This window comes from Carcharhinus amblyrhynchos, chromosome 4, assembly GCF_965287045.1.
Source record: "Carcharhinus amblyrhynchos chromosome 4, sCarAmb.v2.hapA, whole genome shotgun sequence".
NCBI lineage: Eukaryota > Metazoa > Chordata > Chondrichthyes > Carcharhiniformes > Carcharhinidae > Carcharhinus > Carcharhinus amblyrhynchos.
Genome location: NC_137327.1, coordinates 1,614,839 through 1,630,255, shown reverse-complemented (window position 1 = coordinate 1,630,255; position 15,417 = coordinate 1,614,839). Strand labels below are relative to the sequence as shown.

The window sequence follows — 15,417 nt, the reverse complement described above, 5'->3', positions numbered from 1 at the left end:
CGACTTCCCCTTAACGAATCCGTGCTGCGTCTGCTCTATCAAACCATTCTTTTCTAGGTGCCTCGCTATTTCTTCTTTGATGGCAGATTCCAGCATTTTTCCAACTACAGACGTTAAACTAACCGGCCTATAATTCCCTGCCTTTCGTCTGCTACCTTTTTTAAACAGCGGCGTAACATTAGCCGTTTTCCAATCTTCCCATAAGCTACGCGCTGCAGAATACACAGGTTCTGACCCACTCTGAGGAGCAGGAGCCCATACCAAGCTCGGATACATCCAGAAAGAATGTTTTCTATGGTGCATCTGTAAAAATTAGTGAGAGTCCGAAGTAGACATGCCAAATTTCTTTAGCCTTCTGATAAAGTAGAGGCGTTGGTGTGCCTTCTTAACTATAACATTGGTATGGCGGGACTAGGACAGCTTGTTGGTGATCTGGATGCCCAGAAAATTGAAGCGCTTGACTATTTCTACTTCGTCCCCATTGATGAGAATAGGGACATGTTCTCCGCTACACTTCCTGAATGACTATCCCATTCAGTTTACTGTCATTGAGGGAGAGATTATTGTCACCGCACCAGTTTCTCCATCTTGTTTCTGTACTCTGTCTCATCATCGTTTGCGATCCGACCCACTCTGATGGTCAGTAAACATGAAAATCGAGTTGGAGGGGTATTTGGCCACACAGTCATAGGTGTACAAGGAGTATAGTAGGGGGCTAAGAACTTGGGGCACAGGTGTTGAGGATGATGGTGGAGGAGGTGTTGTTGCCTATCCTTACTGATTGTGACCTGAGTTAGGAAGTTGTGGATCCAGTCACAGAGGGAGGAGCCAAGGGCTAGGTCACAGAGTTTGGAGATGTGTTTCGTGGGAATAATAGTGTTGAAGGCTGAGCTAGACCAGCCTCTCACTGAGCAGATCTTCTGAAACAGCTCCAAAATCAGTGTTGTAGAAGCTGGTGTAACTCTGCCACAAAGTTGCCCACTGCCTGACCTGCTTTTCAAAAATGACTACAAAATTTGAATTTTTAAATGATCACCGTGGTCTATGGATTATGGTGATTCTGGGCCAGAGCAATAAATCTTTTTATTTATTTATTAGTGTCAGATGAAGGCTTATATTAACACTGCAATGAAGTTACTATGAAAATCTCCTAGTTGCCACGCTCCAGCACCTGTTTGGGTACACCGAGGGAGAATTTAGCATGGCCAATCCACCTAATCAGCACGTCTTTCGGACTGTGGGAGGAGAACGGAGCACTCAGAGGAAACCCACACAGACACGGGGAGAATGTGCAAACTCTACACAGACAGTGACCCAAGCAGGGAATCAAACCCAGGTCCCTGGCGCTGTGGGGCAGCAGTGCTAACCCACTGTGTCACTAGGAATGGAACCCGGGTCCCTGGCACTGTGAGGCAGCAGTGCTAACCACCCTGAAATCTCCCTTGGCTCCCGTAGCATGGCCAGATTCCTCATCAAATGATAAATATTTGCCTCACACACGTACAGGACAGTCAAGTACTGCTTTGTCTTTGTTAAACAGAAATGCTGCAGGCTGTCCCTGTATTCAGCCCAATCCTCACTTCTCTCATCAATCTCATCCACTGCCCTGAACACAGCCATTATTCTATTGTGAAAACCCTCACCGCATACAACCTCGTGTTGCCACACTGAACATTGAAAAACCGTGTTCTTTTCTTGTCATTTTCTCCTCATCACCAATAAGATTCAGTGACTTGAAGTCACAAGATAATCACATGCACTGTATAAAAGGAAATTCTTTGTATAAAGAAATAACAAAGTTGAACCACTAACAGTAATTCAGCAGAACAATAATCACTATGAAAACAGAAGCACTTGTAAAATTACTGAAACATTGATGTGGAGTTGCCAGAATTGGACTGGGGTGGGCACAGTAAGCAGTCTCTCAACACCAGGTTAAAGTCCAAGTGGTTTATTTGGTAGTACGAGCTTTTAGAGCGCTGCCCCTTCATCAGGTGAGTGCAGGATTTGGTTCACAAACAGGGCATATATAGACACAGACTCAATTACAAGATGGTTGGAATGCGAGTCTTAATACATAATCGAGTCTTTTCAGCTGCAGACAATGTGAATGAAGAGAGGGTTAAGCACAGGTTGAAGAGGTGTGGATTGCCTCCAGCCAAGACAGTTAGTGAGATTTTGCACACCCAGGCAAGTCATGGGGGTTACAGGCACCTAGGGGCCAAATGGCCTCCTCCTGCTTCTACTTTCTATGTTTCTAGGTCTTGCTTACAGAACACTCTCCTGCAGACTGAAAAACCTTCCAAAACCCAGACACGTTCGCAACCCTTCACAGACACCAGTAAAATAATTACATAAGAACATAAGAACATAAGAAATAGGAGCAGGAGTAGGCCATCTAGCCCTTCGAGCCTGCCCCGCCATTCAATATAACGCACTGTACTTAAAGTGGTTCTCTGTAATAGTACCCTACCTCGCACATCTCAAAGTGTCTCTTTTCTGAAGTAAAAAGCTTCCTAAAAAAAACCTTGCATTTATATAGTGCCTTTCATGGCCACATCACCTCGCAGCCAAAGTTCTTTTGAAATGTAGTCACTTGTAACACAGCAAAAATGCAGCAGCTGCTTTAAGCAAAGCAACCCCCTAAATAGCAACTGGTTTGCTCTGCTGTAAGGCTTTAAGTGATTTGCTCAACTGCACCACTTGAATCCTCAGCTATACACCCTATTCAGATTCCTACAAAGCACATCAGCACACATTTACCCATGTTAAGTTCACGTGCCACTTAACCAGTCTGCAAGCTTTTTAATGTCTTCTTATAGTCATGAATTTATTTGGTAGCAAAAGCCACTAGCTTTCGGAACTCCTTCATCAGGTAAATGGGATTTCAGTTCACAAACAGGGCATATAAAGACACAAACTCAATTTACAAAATAATGATTGGAGCGCGAGTCTTTACAGGTAATCAAGTCGTAACGGTAATCAAGTCGTAACGGTAATCAAGTCGTAACGGTAATCAAGTCGTAACGGTAATCAAGTCGTAACGGTAATCAAGTCGTAACGGTAATCAAGTCGTAACGGTAATCAAGTCGTAACGGTACAGACAACGTGAGTGGAGAGAGGGTTAAGCAGAGATGTGTATTGTCTCCAGACAGCACAGTTAGTGAGATTTTGCAAGCCCAGGCAAGTCGTGGGGGTTACAGATAGTGCGTCATGAACCCAAAATCCCAGTTGAGGCCATGCGATTGTTAGAAGGCAAGAAGTGGAGGTGTGGGGATGGCTTTGGTAAGATGTTCATCTTCATCAATGACATGTTGAAGACTTCTCTGCTCCAGGAAAGACTTTAAGACTTGATTACCTGTAAAGATTCACATTCCAACCATTATTTTGTAAATTAACCTGGTGTTGTGAGACTTCTTGCTATGTTTACCCCAGTCCAACGCCGGCATCTCCACATTATAATCATGGAGTCATAGAGGTTTACAGTATGGAAACAGACCCGTTGGCCGAACTTGTTCATGCTGCCCTTCTTATTTGTTTTATTAGTTTAAGTAACTAAGGTATAATGGGGTAGGTCCAAAGCCAGCATCTCCACATCATAAAGTATAATGATTATGTTACTGGTTTATAATCCAGAGGCTTGGACCAATGTTCCTGAAACATGGCCTTAAATCTCATAACAGCAAGTAGGGATTCAAATTTAATTAATTAAAATAAATCTGGTATCAGTAATGGACACACAAAACTACATTGTTGTAACAAAACATCTGGTACACAAATGCCCTTTTGGGAAGGAAATTATCCATCCTTACCTGGTCCAGATCCACAACAACATGGTTGACTTTTAACCACCTCTGGAATGGCCGAGAAAAACTCGTGGCTTTACCAAACTACCACTGGAAAGTGGAATAAGGATGAATCAGGACAGACCAATCACCATCAACCCCAAGGCACCAGAAACAACAACAAATTGCCTTTACATAGAGCCTTTAATATAATAAAATGTCCAATGGAGAACTCTAAATCAAAATTGGAACAAAGTTACACAAGGAGAAATTAGGATAATGCTCGGTCAAAGAAGTGCATTTTAAGGAGTGTCTTACAGGAGCAGAGAGGTACAGACAGAGGTGTCAGGGAAGGAGGGGAGGCTGAGGGCATGAACAGCCTACAAGGTAAGTCCATTCAAAACTCTGACAGTAGCAGGGAAGAAGCTGTTCTTGAGTTGGTTGGCACATGTCCTCAGACTTTTGTATCTTTTTCCCGATGGAAGAAGATGGAAGAGAGAATGTCTGGGGTGCGTAGGGTCCTTAATTATGCTGGTTGCTTTGCCGAGGCAGCGGGAAGTGTAGACAGAGTCAATGGATGGGAGGCTGGTTTGCGTGATGGACCGGGCTTCATTCTCAACCCTTTGTAGTTTCTTGCGGTCTTGGGCACAGCAGGAGCCCATACCAAGCTGTGATACAACCAAAAAGAATGCCTTCTATCATGCATCTGTAAAAGTTGTAGCAGACATGCCAAATTTCCTTAGTCTCCTGAGAAATTAGAGGTGATGGTGGGCTTTCTTAACTACAGTGTCAGAATGGGGGTACCAGGACAGATTGTTAGTGATCTGGGCACCTAAAAACCTGAGGCTTTCGACCACTTCTACTTCGTCCCCATTAATGTAGACAGGGCCATGTACTCCACTACGGTTCCTGAAATTGATGACAATCTCCTTTGTTTTATTGAAACTGAGGGAGAGATTATCATTGCTGCACCAGTTCACTGGATTCTCTATCTCATTCGTGTACTCTGTCTTGTCATTGCTTGAGATCTGACCCACTACAGTGGTGTCATCATGAAACTTGAAAATCAAGTTGGAGGAGAATTTGGCCGCAGGGTTAAAGGTGAATAAGGAGCATATTAAGGGACTGAGGACACAGCCTTGTGGGGAACTGGTGTTGAGGATGATCGTGGAGGAGGTCTATCCTCACTGATTGTGATCTGTGGGTTAGGAAGTCTAGGATCCATTGTACAGGGAGGAGCTGAGCTCATGGACGCACTCATGGAGCCCATGGACAAATTTAAAATACCCTTGCAATAAATGCTAATATACTAGTTTCCTTCTTAAATGTTCTTCCTAACATTTCCACAATATCAACAGCTATCCCACACAAAGCAGCCTACACAGAGACTGGAGCTAAAGATCATTAGGAGCTAGACAGGGTAGAGGCAGCAAGGTTATTTCCACTTAGAAAGCAAACAAGAACTAGAGGGCACAGCCTCAAAATAAGGGGGGGGTCAGTTTAGAACAGAGTTGAGGAGGAACTTCTTCTCCCAGAGGGTAGTGAATCTTTGGAATTCTCTGCCCATTGAAGCAGTGGAGGCCACCTCATTAAATGTGTTTAAGTCACAGATAGATAGATTTTTAACCAATAATTTAATTAAGGGTTATGGGGCGCAGGCAGGTAAGGTCAGCCATGATCTTATTGAACGGCGGGGCAGGCTTGAGGGCCTACTCCTGCTCCTATTTCTTATGTTCTTATGAAACTCAACTGTTCCCTGAGGTAATCCACTGTTGTGTGTGGTAGAACTTAATTACTTCCTGGAGCTGCAACTAATATTCCCAAAGAGACCAAAAAAACCCCAAGCTGTCTAACAACCCACACCCTGGTGTCAGGAACTGTCAGCAGCCCATCACTAATGGCACACTGCACAGCATGTACACACACAGAATGCATTTGCTATTTTTGGCAAGATATACAACACTACTGCAGTTCTTGACAGATTGAAAATTCAGAATCACTTTTTAATCCCAGCCAGAAGGATGATTATGTGCACTGTCACACGTGTACTTTATTCTGCCTCAACAGGAACACTCGGAGGCATTAAACAATGCGAGTCTGCACACTATTTACACAAGGCTGGGACTAGGAGTCATGTGTAGGCCAGATCGGAAAAGGATCACAGGCTTTCTTTCCTGATGCCCAGCTGGACTCAGGAGCAACTTTAGTTGTTTGGGGGGGTGGGCAGTTTGGCGTGCGGGGTAGAGTAAGTTATGTGCCTGCAGCCTGTAGGTGTCTGTGAAAAGTGAGACTATCCAAAGTGAATACAGATGTGATCAGTAGTGTACGAAGTGGAACCCGGGTGACATAGTGAATAAAGATCCACAAAATCCCAATAGGTACAATGTGCTTGCAACCTCTGATGGGAAGGATAAAAATTATCCAGTCAGGATCATGGCACCTTTGAACATGTGACTATCCAAAAGGGGGCTGGAGGGTAAAGCTTCATGTTGTAGCTGTAGGGCATTTAATAATTAGGGGAAAAAGCAGCATTTGTAAGCAGAGTCCCATATGATGGAATTCCCAGCTGGAGCTAGAGGGAGGGATATATTGATCCTGCATGAAAGGATATTGGTGATAAGGGGGAAAGATGCAGTCAGTGTCCAGTCATTGGAATGATCTAATAATGGTCGTGAAGCAATTGAGTTCAATGTGGTGCCTGAAAGAAAAAAAACTTGACAGTTACTAAGATTCTAGATTGGGGTGATGCTGACTTCACTGGGAGCACAGACTGCAATAAACTCAGCAGATCTGCTCATGGCTAAAATGACAGCTATTGGTCACATCAATTCTACTGTGAAACTGTAGTGCTCCACAAGAAAATGCTGGAAATACTCAGAATCAGCAAGGTGCGACTGGAAACTAGAGTAAATGTCCAGATACTGCATAAACTGTGTGTCGGTTGGTAATGCTGTCATCTCTGAGTCACAAGATTTGAGGTTTAACTCTCCTCCAGTGCTCGAGTCTAAGCAGATACTCCCCTGCAGTACTGCAGAGTGCAGCTGCCATCTTGCAGATGAGACTTTAAACTGAGGCCCCGTCGTGCCGCTCAGGGAAATGTAAACAATCCCATGGCACTATTTTGAAGAAGAGCAGCAGAAAGTTCTCCCTGGTGTTTTTATCCCACAATGAAGACTTTTTAAAAATGGATCATTATCATGTTTTGATTGTGGGAGCTTGCTGTGCACATTTTGGCTGCCAAGTTTCCCACAGATAAGCAAAGACATTTTACAAATGTACTAGACTGCTGCAGGAGCACTTTGAGATTCTGGTGGCCATTTGTTCCAGACAAGGAGGGTATTCAAACACAAATTTAACGTGATACAGTGCCAGATTATACCCCTAAGGTGCCAGAGCTCCACCGGCTAAAAAAAACCATGGATAACTGAGCAAATCAGAGACGGCATCAAGTAAAAGGGCACAGAAAAATGTAAAAACATAGATCCTGGGTACAAAAAGCAGCGCTGAATCAGACAATAGTCACTGCACAGGATGAGGCCATTTGGTCCATCATGTCCATGCTGGTTACTTGCAAGAACACAGCAAGTTCCAGTCTTCCAGCTGTATTCTCTTCAAATAATTATACAATTCCTTTCTGATGAAAGTACAAATACATCTCTACTATCCTCCCAGTCCCAGGACTATGCAAATACAACTTTACTGTATACCCAGTCCCAGGACAGTGAAGTTACAGCTCTACTGTACACCCAGTCCCAGGACAGTACAAATACAGCTCTACTGTACACTCAGTCCCAGGACAGTACAAATACAGCTCTACTGTACACCCAGTCCCAGGACAGTACAAATACAGCTCTACTGTACACCCAGTCCCAGGACAGTACAAATACAGCTCTACTGTACACCCAGTCCCAGGACAGTACAAATACAGCTCTACTGTACACCCAGTCCCAGGACAGTACAAATACAGCTCTACTGTACACCCAGTCCCAGGACAGTACAAATACAGCTCTACTGTACACCCAGTCCCAGGACAGTACAAATACAGCTCTACTGTACACCCAGTCCCAGGACAGTACAAATACAGCTCTACTGTACACCCAGTCCCAGGACAGTGCAAATACAGCTCTATTGTATAGTCAGTCCCAGGACAGTACAAATACAGCTCTACTGCACACCCACTTTGGTGATAGTGACCACAATTCGGTTACGTTCACCTTAGTGATGGGAAGAGATAGGCGTGAACCTCGGGTCAGCAATTTTAGCTGGGGTAAGGGCGATTATGAGGCTATCAGGAGTGAATTAGGAAGCATGGATTGGATTAGGGGATTACAGGGACTGGGAACATCTGAAATGTGGAATTTTTTCAAGGAGCAGCTACTGCGAGTCCTTGATAGGTATGTCCCTGTCAGGCATGGTGGATTTGGTAGATCTAGGGAACCGTGGTGCACTAAAAGAGTTGAGTCGATGGTTAAAAAGAAAAAGGAGGCTTATGTTCGGATGAGATTGGAGGGCTCAGATAGTGCACTAGAAAGCTTTAGATTGGCTAGGAGGGAGTTGAAGAGTGAGTTGAGAAGGGCTAAAAGAGGACATGAGAAGACTTTGGCTGATAGGATTAAGGAGAATCCTAAGGCGTTCTATAAGTATGTCAAGAACAGAAGGTTGGTCAGGGCAAGATTAGGGCCAGTTACAGACAGCAGGGGGAAGTTGTGTGTGGAACCGGAGGAGATTGGAGAAGTATTGAACCAATATTTCTCTTCGGTGTTCACGCAGGGGGACATGAATATAGCTGAGGAGGACATTGGGTTGCAGGGGTGTAAAATAGACAGTATTACGGTTGATAAAGAGGATGTGCTGGAAATTCTTGAGGGGCTGAAAATAGATAAGTCCCCTGGTCCGGATGGGATCTACCCTAGGATTCTCTGGGAGGCTAGAGAGGTGATTGCAGAGCCTCTGGCTCAGATCTTCAGGTCGTCATTGGTCTCTGGTGTAGTCCCGGAGGATTGGAGGATAGCGAATGTTGTCCCATTGTTTAAGAAGGGGAACAGAGACTTTGCCGGGAATTATAGACCGGTGAGCCTTACTTCTGTTGTGGGCAAGGTCTTAGAAAAAATTATTAGGGATAGGATTTATAGTTATTTGGAGTGTAATGAATTGATTAGAAATAGTCAGCATGGTTTTGTAGCAGGTAGGTCGTGCCTTACTAACCTTATTGAGTTTTTTGAGAAGGTGACCAAAGAGGTGGATGGGGGTAAGGCAGTTGACGTGGTATACATGGATTTTAGTAAGGCGTTCGATAAGGTTCACCATGGTAGGCTTCTGCAGAAAATGCAGATGTATGGGATTGTGGGTAATCTAGGAAGTTGGATCAGGAATTGGCTATCAGATAGGAGACAGAGGGTGGTGGTGGATGGTAAATATTCATCATGGAGTGCAGTTACGAGTGGTGTGCCTCAGGGATCTGTTTTGGGGCCACTGTTGTTTGTAATTTTTATTAATGATCTGGATGAGGGTATAGTTGGGTGGATTAGTAAATTTGCTGATGACACCAAAGTTGGAGGTGTGGTAGATTGTGAGGAAGGGTGTCATAGTCTGCAGGGAGACTTAGATAGGTTGCAGAGCTGGGCCGAGAGGTGGCGGATGGAATTTAATGCGGAGAAGTGTGAGGTAATTCACTTTGGTAGGAGCAACAGATGTGTCGAGTATAGGGCTAACGGGAGGACTTTGAATAGTGTGGATGAACAGAGGGATCTAGGTGTGTGTGTACATAGATCCCTGAAAGTTGGGAATCAAGTAGATAAGGTTGTCAAGAAGGCGTACGGTGTCTTGGCGTTTATTGGTAGGGGGATTGAATTTAGGAGTCGCAGTGTAATGTTGCAACTGTACACTACTCTAGTGCGGCCGCACTTGGAGTACTGTGTGCAGTTCTGGTCCCCGCATTACAAGAAGGATGTGGAGGCGTTGGAGAGGGTGCAGAGGAGGTTTACTAGGATGTTGCCTGGTATGGTGGGGAGGTCCTATGAGGAGAGACTGAGGGATCTAGGGTTGTTTTCGTTGGGAAGAAGGCGGCTAAGAGGGGATCTTATTGAAACATATAAGATGATTAGAGGTTTAGATAGGGTGGATAGTGATAGCCTTTTTCCTCGGATGGAGAAAGCTAGCACGAGGGGGCATGACTTTAAATTAAGGGGGGGTAGCTACAGGACGGATGTCAGGGGTAGGTTCTTTACCCAGCGGGTGGTGAGGGATTGGAATGCCCTGCCTGCTGCAGTTGTAGATGCGTCTAGTTTGGGGGCGTTTAAGAGATCTCTGGATAGGTTTATGGACGAAAAGGGATTGGTATAGGCTAGTGGGTCATTGTTTTTGTAACTGGTCGGCGCAACATCGTGGGCCGAAGGGCCTGTTCTGCGCTGTAATGTTCTATGTTCTATGTTCTATGTTCAGTCCCAGGACAGTGAAGATACAGCTCTACTGTACACCCAGTCCCAGGACAGTACAAATACAGCTCTACTGTACACCCAGTCCCAGGACAGTGAAGATACAGCTCTACTGTATACCAGTCCCAGGACAGTACAAATACAGCTCTACTGTACACCCAGTCCCAGGACAGTGCAAATACAGCTCTATTGTATAGTCAGTCCCAGGACAGTACAAATACAGCTCTACTGTACACCCAGTCCCAGGACAGTACAAATACAGCTCTACTGTACACCCAGTCCCAGGACAGTGAAGATACAGCTTTAGTGTATACCCAGTCCCAGGACAGTACAAATACAGTTCTACTATACACCCAGTTAATTCTGAGGATGGTTTTACAGGTTGCAGCACCCTAATACAGCACCCGATACACACTGAATCCTGTCACCTGCTCCAGCATACTCTGGATTTGTGCCAGGAGTATGGTCACTGGCTTATCATGTTTCAAAGAAATCAAATCTGGGTTTAAAAAGCACATGACTGGGACTCAGCAGCATCCTGGCTTTTGCAATCTTGCCTAGTTTTCTGAGGTAGAAGTGAACCAATGGTCTTGAACAATATATTAGAGTCACAATCTTTAAAGATACTGGCATTTTTTAAATAAGCACAACAACCTACTAAACATTTATTTGTTCACAGCATCAACTGTAACAGTAGCTAAAACATCTCATCCCGTAGTCCCTGGTCATATTTCTCATCTCTCTGAATTATATGAATAATGTAAACATTTTTTTGCTGTTTCATTCTCCAAATTCTATACTCATGTTGGGCAAAGGAACACAGTAAAAAGTCTGACAACACCAGGTTTAAGTCCAACTGATTTATTTTATACTAAACTCACAAGCTTTCAAGGTTAAGCTCTTCACCTGAAGAAGAGGTTAACCTCGAAAGCTTGTGAGTTTACTATCAAATAAATTGGTCGGACTTAAACCTGGTGTTGTCAGACTTTTTACTGTGTTTACCCCAGTCCAACGCCAGCATCTCCACATCAGGGCAAAGGAGCCACAGACCCACCACAAGGGCTTTCCCCAACTCAAATACAAAGCAGCAACTCTCTTGACAGCCATATTCCAAATAACAAGTTGGCATCCTGCAAGCAGCAATGAGAGAGCTGTATATGTCTAGCTGTGTGGCACCTGCATTGTGAAAGTTCCTTTACAAAGGCACTGACCATTGGGACAGTGGCAACAGCTGGCGTGTGCTAGGTTCAGGGTCATGGGCCAGATGTGGTCTGAGTTCAGACCCAGGGTCAATGTCTGGTCCAGGTTCAGGGTCAGAGTTCAGACCTGGAGTCAGTGTTTTGGCCAAGTTCAGGGTCAGTATTCAGATGTGGGGTCAGTGTCTGGTCTGGGTTCAGGTTCAGAGTTCAGAGTTCAGACTGGGGGTCAGCGTCTAATGCGGGTTCAGGGTCAGAGTTCAGACTCGGGGTCAGGGTCTGATTTGGGGCCGGCCTGTTTTCGCTCCCGGAGCTGACAGATCCTCGGGATAAGTTTCAAATGAGGGTTTCAATTAATCCCCCCCTCCCCCTCCCCAGATCCCAAGGTGACCACACCGACCCCGGGGTGACCACACCGACCCCGGGGTGTCCACACCGACCCCGGGGTGACCACACCGACCCCGGGGTGTCCACACCGACCCCGGGGTGACCACACCGACCCCGGGGTGTCCACACTGACCTCTCCGTTGCCAGGGTAACCCGGGTCCGGGACTCGCGCCTCTTGCGTTGTCTCCACCGCGTCCGCAACCGCCACGCCTGCGCAGTGCGAGGACTCGAGTGCGCATGCGCGTTATGTTCATTGGGCAGAAGCTGAAAATCCCCCAGAACCCCCCCATACCCCCCTATACCCCCAAACCCCCTATACCCCCCAGAACCCCCTATACCCCCAAAACCCCCCATACCCCCCAAACCCCCCCAAACCCCCCATACCCCTCCAAACCCCCTCCAAACCCCCATACCCCCCAAAACCCCCTATACCCCCCAAACCCCCTATACCCCCCAAAACCCCCCATACCCCCAAACCCCCCATAACCCCCCCATACCCCCCCAAACCCCCCATACCCCCCAAAACCCCTCCAAACCCCCCCATACCCCCCCAAACCCCCTATACCCCCCAAAACCCCCCCATACCCCCCAAAACCCCTCCCAAACCCCCCATACCCCTTAAATCCCAAACCCCCATACCCCCCCAAAACCCCCCTTATAACCTAAAAACCCCCCAAAATCCCCCTATACCCCCCAAAACCCCCCCCAGAACCCCCCCATACCCCCCACCAAAACCCCCCCATACCCCCCCAAAACCCCTCCCAACCCCCCATACCCCCCCAAAACCCCCTATACCCCCCAAAACCCCCCTATACCCCCCCAAAACCCCCCTATACCCCCAAAACCCCCCAAAACCCCCCTATACCCCCCAAAATCCCCTATACCCCCCCAAAACCCCCCCATACCCCCCAAAACCCCTCCAAACCCCCCAAAACCCCCTATACCCCCCAAAACCCCCCTATACCCCCCCAAAACCCCCTATACCCCCCAAAACCCCAAAATCCCCCTATACCCCCCAAAACCCCCTATACCCCCCAAAACCCCCCCAGAACCCCCCCATACCCCCCAGAACCCCCTATACCCCCCAGAACCCCCCCATACCCCCCAAAACCCCCTATACCCCCCAAAACCCCTCCAAACCCCCATACCCCCCCAAAACCCCCTATACCCCAAAACCCCCTATACCCCCCAAAACCCCCCAAAACCCCCCCAAACCCCCTATACCCCCAAAACCCCCCTATACCCCCCAAAACCCCCCCAGAACCCCCCCATACCCCCCAAAACCCCCCCATACCCCCCCAAAACCCCTCCAAACCCCCCATACCCCCCAAAACCCCCTATACCCCCCAAAACCCCCTATACCCCCCCAAAACCCCCCTATACCCCCCAAAAACCCCCAAAATCCCCCTATACCCCCCAAAACCCCCCTAAAACCCCCCTATACCCCCCAAAAACCCCCAAAATCCCCCTATACCCCCAAAACCCCCCTATACCCCCCAAAACCCCCCCCAGAACCCCCCATACCCCCAAAACCCCTATACCCCCCAAAACCCCTCCAAACCCCCCATACCCCCCCCAAACCCCCTATACCCCCCAAAACCCCCTACCCCCCCAAACCCCCTATACCCCCCAAAACCCCCCTATACCCCCAAAACCCCCTATACCCCCCTAAAACCCCCCTATACCCCCAAAACACCCCCAGAACCCCCCATACCCCCCAAAACCCCCTATACCCCCCAAAACCCCTCCAAACCCCCATACCCCCCCTATACCCCCCAAAACCCCCTATACCCCCCAAAACCCCTCCAAACCCCCTTATACCCCCAAACTCCCTATACCCCCCAAAACCCACTATACCCCCCAAAACCCCCTATACCCCTCAAAACCCCCTATACCCCCCAAAACCCCTCCAAACCCCCCTATACCCCCCAAAACCCCCTATACCCCCCAAAACCCCTCCAAACCCCCCTATACCCCCCAAAAACCCCTCCAAACCCCCCTATACCCCCCAAAACCTCCTATACCCCCCAAAACCCTCCAAACCCCCCTATACCCCCCAGAACCCCCTATACCCCCCAAAACCCCCCCCATACCCCCCAAAACCCCCTATACCCCTCAAAACCCCCTATAACCCCCAAAACCCCTCCAAACCCCCCTATACCCCCCAAAACCCCCTATACCCCCCAAAACCCCTCCAAACCCCCTATACCCCCCAAAACCCCTCCAAACCCCCCTATACCCCCCAAAACCTCCTATACCCCCCAAAACCCCTCCAAACCCCCCTATACCCCCCAGAACCCCCTATACCCCCCAAAACCCCCTATACCCCAAAACCCCTCCAAACCCCCATACCCCCAGAACCCCCTATACCCCCCAAAACCCCTATACCCCCCAAAACCCTCCAAACCCCTTATACCCCCCCAAAACCCCCCTATACCCCCCAAAACCCCTCCAAACCCCCTATACCCCCCAAAACTCCCTATACCCCCCAAAACCCCCTATACCCCCAAAACCCCTCCAAACCCCCCTATACCCCCCAAAACCCCTCCAAACCCCCCTATACCCCCCAAAACCCCTCCAAACCCCCCTATGCCCCCCAAAACCCCCTATATCCCCCAAAACCCCTCCAAACCCCCCTATACCCCCAGAACCCCCTATACCCCCCAAAACCCCCTATACCCCCCAGAACCCCCTATACCCCCCAAAACCTCTCCAAACCCCCTATACCCCCCAGAACCCCCATACCCCCAAAACCCCCTATACCCCCCAAAACCCCATATACCCCCAAAACCCCCTATACCCCCAAAACCCCTCCAAACCCCCTATACCCCCAAAACCCCTATACCCCCCAAAACCCCTCCAAACCCCCCTATACCCCCCAAAACCCCTCCAAACCCCCCTATACCCCCCAAAACCCCCTATACCCCCCCAAAACCCCTCCAAACCCCCCTATACCCCCCAGAACCCCCTATACCCCCAAAACCCCCTATACCCCCCAGAACCCCCTATGCCCCCCAAAACCCCTCCAAACCCCCCTATACCCCCCAAAACCCCCTATACCCCCCAAAACCCCTCCAAAACCCCCTATACCCCCAAAACCCCTCCAAACCCCCTATACCCCCCAAAACCCCTCCAAACCCCCCTATACCCCCCAAAACCCCCTATACCCCCCAAAACCCCTCCAAACCCCCTATACCCCCCAAAACCCCTCCAAACCCCCCTATACCCCCCAAAACCCCCTATACCCCCAAAACCCCTCCAAACCCCCTATACCCCCCAAAACCCCTCCAAACCCCCCTATACCCCCCAAAACCCCCTATACCCCCCAAAACCCCTCCAAACCCCCTATACCCCCCAAAACCCCTCCAAAACCCCCTATACCCCCCAAAACCCCTCCAAACCCCCTATAACCCCCAAAACCCCTCCAAACCCCCCTATACCCCCCAAAACCCCCTATACCCCCAAAACCCCTCCAAACCCCCTATACCCCCCAAAACCCCCTATACCCCCAATACCCCTCCAAAACCCCCTATACCCCCCAAAACCCCTCCAAAACCCCCTATACCCCCCAAAAATTCTCCAAAACCCCGTATACCCCCCAAAACCCCTCCAAAC

The 15,417-nt window shown here is 48.3% G+C and overlaps 1 protein-coding gene across 2 annotated transcripts in view; it reads right to left on the bottom strand.

Annotated features, from left to right (window-relative positions):
* Positions 1–12,008, bottom strand: part of LOC145341750 (Fanconi anemia core complex-associated protein 24-like) — a 108,490-nt gene extending 96,482 nt beyond the window's left edge. Inside the window, exon 1 of one of the 2 annotated variants that reach the window (XM_080186654.1) lies at positions 11,936–12,008. The gene's annotated coding sequence lies outside the window, so the exon portion shown is untranslated. The remainder of the gene's footprint in view (positions 1–11,935) is intronic. The other variant, XM_080186653.1, reaches the window with a different exon arrangement.
* Between the last annotated feature and the right edge of the window lie 3,409 nt (positions 12,009–15,417).